The sequence below is a fragment of the Cydia pomonella genome, chromosome 23 (genome assembly GCF_033807575.1).
Source record: "Cydia pomonella isolate Wapato2018A chromosome 23, ilCydPomo1, whole genome shotgun sequence".
Classification (NCBI taxonomy): Eukaryota; Metazoa; Arthropoda; class Insecta; order Lepidoptera; family Tortricidae; genus Cydia; species Cydia pomonella.
The window spans coordinates 1,085,726-1,091,748 of record NC_084725.1 but is presented as its reverse complement, the minus strand read 5'-3'; the positions used below and the strand labels follow the sequence as shown (position 1 = coordinate 1,091,748).

The 6,023-nt window shown below is 36.0% G+C and overlaps 1 long non-coding RNA gene across 1 annotated transcript; it reads right to left on the bottom strand.

Moving 5' to 3' along the window:
* Nucleotides 1-1,978: 1,978 nt before the first annotated feature.
* On the bottom strand, nucleotides 1,979-5,749 carry LOC133530669 (uncharacterized). The gene is made up of 2 exons (XR_009801354.1): nucleotides 4,248-5,749; nucleotides 1,979-4,076 (listed from the first exon to the last, which is right to left on the bottom strand). It is a non-coding gene; the product is annotated as an uncharacterized LOC133530669 (long non-coding RNA).
* Between the last annotated feature and the right edge of the window lie 274 nt (nucleotides 5,750-6,023).

Here is a 6,023-nt window from a genome sequence, read left to right as displayed (position 1 = left end):
GATGAAAATACAAAAATCACTATATGTATGCTCTTCACATTTGAAGAGTTCCCTCGATTCCTCATGGATCCCATCATCAGAACTGAGTTTTGACAAAAACGGGACCAATCTGTAATCTGTACATTCAAACAAAAAAATAATTTTCAAAATCGGTTCAGAAATGACGGAGTTATGAAGTGACAAACCCTAAATTGATAACCTGCTCCTGTTGAAACTTTGAAGTCGGTTAAAAATCTTCTCTTCTTAGTAAAAAGACGTACTTGTACAAAGCGCTGCGAAGGTACTTCCTTAGTCCCTAATGCCTGTATTTAATGTACATGATACTTAATAATAGCCCTCGTTTAGCCTGTTCTGACAGGATGGTAACTACGAAATCCTAAACTGAGCATGGCCCGACATGCTCTTGGCCGATTTTTATAAGGTGCGTTGGAGCAACATCCAAAACGAAGTAATTTTGAAAATGGCTCATATCTACTAAACTAGAATTACTTTCTACTCTAGCAACTGTAAGCAGGATGCCTTGGTAAAAGGTAGTAGACCAGCGGTTGAACAAAAATGGGTTTCGATAATATTAAAGTTTTTTCTTTTTTGATATGTCATTGGGAGTATGTTAAATAATACTTTGGTAAAAAGTTAGAAATTTTAAGGTTGAGCTTTCGGTTATATTTAAATATTTTAATTTTTGCTAATAACTAAGTAAATATAGAATTAAAGTTACAGAAAACTTTAGCATATCGAATAACACTTTAATTTATGTACAATTTTCAGTTTTTAGAAATCTGGAACAGCTGCTTTCTGGTAAACGTAAAAACACGAGTTATTTTGTAAATATAGAATTAGAGTTGCTGATATTGCAAAATTACGATATTATCGATCAACTTAGTATTCTAGTAAAAAGTTAGACATGTAGACAATGTGCTTGTCTAGATATTGATTTCAGGTTAAGCAGTATAGCTAATATTGAATTAAAGTTTGTAGAGTTAATAATAATCGATCATCAACAATGATCTCAGTTACTAAACAAAAATTTAGAAATATAAAATCACGGCGACACTCATTACTGATATGTATGCATTCCTTGCTTATATAAATACGTTACGTTTCAAACGCGCGACAAGTTTGCGCGCGCCGCGCGCTGTGGCAGGAGGCAGCGAACAACGGTAGTGGGGAGCGGGGTGCCCTTGACTGCGTCTACGGTCCATCAAAAAAATTCCTAAAGCGTGTTTTAAATTAATAGCAATAGAAAATTGTTATTTTGTTGTTACTATAATAGGTATTGCCCGCGGTTTCTTTCACGTAGAATTCGTTATCGCGTTACATGAATATTATTTATTTATTTAAACTTTATTGCACAAACAAAAAAAAACACAAATGGCGGACTTAATGCCAAAAGGCATTCTCTACCAGTCAACCATTGGGTCAAATAGAGACAAAAAAAACACATTCTCATACAGATGACCACCCTTCCTTGTACCATTTTAAAAGCCAGTTGCAGCTTTTCTTTCCCGATATTTTTCAGATGTTTGGACTTGGTATTTTCCTCGCGATAGTTATTTGTTTTAAGGGGAATGTTGTTGTTAACCGCTAATGCTAATATTGATAACCGATAGTTATATAGAGATACGTTATAAGGTATATGCACCCTCATGTTATTTATTTCTGATAAGAAATAAATGTAAGACAAAATTCACAGTGATACATTTCAAGTAGGTTGCCTTGTAAGATTGCGTACGGATAGTTTTTTTGTTTGTTATTTCATCGTATGATATACCAAATGAAAGCTTATTTGAAAGTTGCCGTATTCAAAAAGTTGGTCCAGTTAATGGTCGCCTAGATTAACCGATTTTTAAATAAAATGTAGGCAACCATGGACTGGACCAACTTGTTAAAAAGGCAACCTAGTACAGTTAGTAATATAGTACCTGGGCGACCGAGCTTTGCTCGGTTATAACTATTTATTGTAATATGGTGGTGATAATCTACATAAACTTAAAAAGTAAAATGTGAACTGACAATTATTATTATTTACAATCGATTTTAACCTTACAGCACTTGTCACAGAGTAACGCCATCTATTGTCGATTTCTCTTATTACATAGGTCATTTTTTTTACTAAATTAAACTTGTGTAAAACAATAAAAATTAAAAAATTATATATAAACTTGAACATATAAAAAAAACAAAAGTTAGTCACCGGGCGAGATTCGAACCCGTAACACTCGTTTAGCAGTCCGCGTCTTAACCCGCTGGACCAGACGGACAGTGGCCGGCAACACGAAATTAGTGACCATATTCTGCATCGAAAGAAAAACGCATGAAAACTCGAAAACACGCGTTTTCCCAAACATAAGACTAATCTAGATAGATTGTATACCCCCAAAAACCCCTATATACCAAATTTCAGCGAAATCGTTAGAGCCGTTTCCGAGATCACAGAAATATAATTATATATATATATATACAAGAATTGCTCGTTTAAAGGTATAAGATAAAATAACTTTTCTTTTGATATATCATGTGACGTTTTCGTTTACACACTAAAAGCACAGTGTAAAAAGTAACAGTGGGCCGACGCCTTTGATGTTTGCGTAAATGCCGACACCGCTCAAGGTCTCCGTACCTACCTAGGGTTATCACAGACTTACACAACTGCCCAAAAGAGGATGGAAATGTTTTTAGTTTTCATTTTGTATGATGTATGTGTACTAATTTTACAAATGACGTCCATTTTGGAAATAAAGATGGCGGACGTCACTTTTTTGAAAAAGTCGTCATGAGTGCTGTTATCTGGGTTTTTAGGGGTGTGGATTTCAAAAATGGCATCTATTTTAAAAATAAATATGGCGGACGCTACTTTTTGAAATGGGTGTCGATGTGTGTAGCCGTGATATCAACCACCTTTAATTCTAAAATGGTCTCTATTTTTGAAATCTGCACCAACAAGAACCGCCAAAATTGACGTCATTTTTGTAATTGGAACCCCGAGGAACCTCGGAGGACACTCATATCGATTTTTAAGAAAAATTAATGTCCGCCATCTTGGATTTCAAAATAGACGTCATTTTCGTAATCGGAATCCCGAGGAACCTCGGATATGACACCCATATCGACTTAAGAAAAAATAATTTCCGCCATTTTGGATTTCAAAATGAACGTCATTTTCGTAATCGGATCCCCGATGAACCTCGGAGATGACACCCATATCGATTTTTAAGAAAAAATAATGTTCGCCATCTTGGATTGCAAAATGGACGTCATTTTCGTAATCGGAACCTCGAAGAACCTCGGAGATGACACCCATACCGATTTTTAAGAAAAATGAATGTCCGCCATCTTGGGTTCCATAATAGATGTCATTTTCGTAATTGGCACCCTGAGGACTTTCAAAAATAATGAAAACATCAAATACTACATGATACATATACAAACAGAAGCAAGAAACAATTTCTTGCTTTTTAAAGTCTTAAACTACTCATAATTTCTTAAAATAAAACATGTCCGCCATTTTGAATTTGAAAATTGATATCATAATTATGATATATTTTTGTTTACACTGAGACAAATAATTAGCACATGTATGAAATATTTTAACTGTGTTTTTTTATTTTTTTTTATACTACGTCGGTGGCAAACAAGCATACGGCCTGCCTGGTGGTAAGCAGTATCCGTAGCCTATGTACGCCTGCAACTCCAGAGGAGTTACATGCGCGTTGCCGACCCTAACACCCTCCCACCCCTCGTTGAGCTCTGGCAACCTTACTCACCGGCAGGAACACAACACTATGAGTAGGGTCTAGTGTTATTTGGCTGCGATTTTCTGTAAGGTGGAGGTACTTCCCCAGTTGGGTTCTGCTCTAGATCTGGAATGACATCCGCTGTGCTGTGCCCTACCACACAGAGCCAGATGACATTTACAATGCCCATACCTCTCTTATAATGCCTGTGCTAAAAATGTGATTGCGAACTACCTGCAATAACTATACAGTACCTGGGCGACCGAGCTTTGCTCGGTTATAACTAACTATTTATTGTAATATGGTGGTGTATAGGTGATAATCTTAACTACATTCTTTTCCCTGCATACATCTGCGAAGAAATTCAAAGGTGTATGTGAAGTCCCCAATCCGCATTGGGCTAGCGTGGGGACTATAGCCCGAGCCCTCTCGCGCATGAGAGGAGGCCTGTGCCCAGCAGTGGGACGTGTATAGGCTGAATTATTATTATTATTATTATTTACATTCTTTTACTAAATTAAACTTGTCTAAAACAATAAAAATTAAAAAATTATATATAAAATTGAACATATAAAAAAAACAAAAGTTAGTCACCAGGTGGGATTCGAACCCGTAACACTCCTTTAGCAGTCCGCGTCTTAACCCGCTGGACCAGACGGACAGTGGCCGGCAACACGAAATTAGCGACCATATTCTGCGTCGAAAAAAAAACGCATGAAAACTCGAAAACACGCGTTTTCCCAAACATAAGACTAATCTAGCTCGATTGTTTACCCCCAAAAACCCCCATATACCAAATTTCAGCAAAATCGTTAGAGCCGTTTCCGAGATCCCGGAAATATATATATACAAGAATTGCTCGTTTAAAGGTATAAGATAATTAGGCATTAAAACAATCGTGTGATCTTTTTAAGAAACTCACTTCGTTCGTTTCCTAAGCCCACACTCGTGTATTTTAATGCCTTTTATTATGTAGCAGTAACATAAACTACTAATATATGTTGAAAGTAAGTACAGGCGGCTAACACAATGGTAACAAAAGACAAAAGTTTTGAAAATGTATTTTTCATCATCGTCACTTGGCTGTACATTTGAGGGCCTATCGCGAACCACGTTCGACGTGTTACCTCTCTGTCGCACTTGTAAATTCGTACGTAAGTATGACAGGGAGGCAACACGTCGAACGTGGTTCGCGGTAAGCCCTCTGATGCCACCTCCATTAGTCTTTTGTACGCCGGTATAGCCTTCGACTCAATGTATAATCTACACTTTTTATGGAAACGTAGTTCCTCCTTCCCGTAGAAATATTTAGCTTTCCCATCACCAAGAAAGATTATTTGCTCGCAGTTATTAACTGCTCAATTCCTCGTTTTTTCTCTGTTACTAAGTCAGTACAGTACACATATCAAACATTTTTCACTCATTTTGAAGTCATAATAACTTTTATTCTATAATTAAATTCATGTAATGTCCGCATTTAATTTATGTGCACGATAAATAAACAAATGAATGATTTGAAAGAAAAGACAAACAGCGCTTGCGATGCTGAGCGGGGGGCGCGGGCGGGGCGAGGTATCTATCGCTCACTAGGTCGGCTACGATAGGCTCCCGCACGCCGAGCCGACATGTTGACGGACCAGCGCGGCGTGGTTATGAATTTCACGCCTTTTTAAGTTGATTTTACTATTACAATGCAAGCTACACACAGATATTTCTACCTTTCCATAAAATGGCTGCATATATTATTTTATAGTAATAGACTTATCTCTACGGACTTTAATTCAATATTAGATCTTACAGGACAAAAAACGCATATTAATTGTAAAGCACATATCCTATTCTTCTAATTTTTTGCCTTGCCTATTAACTTAAGAATTTAGATATGATATTGTGGATTTTTCAAACTTTAATTCAATATTGACAAAATAATAAGCTAATTTGAGTTTGACAAAGTAGCACGTTGATTTTTTTTCTAAAAATTTGATAGCATAAGGCCTCATACATATTATAAAAGACGATGCTTAAATTTTGTACTTTAATTCAATATTCAAAATTCATCAATAAAAATACATAAATACCTTATTTATATCTAACGCTCGTTCTAAATTTTCTTCATATATTACAAATATGCTTAAAAATATGTCCCATACCAGATAAACATCACTTTTCACTCTTTAGAATTATCGAAACTTATAGGGCAAAAATCCGGTCCCACTATTGGTCTATAGCGTAATTGTTCCTAAAGTATGTAGTGGTTTTAATAAATATGTATTTGCCATTTTCAAAATT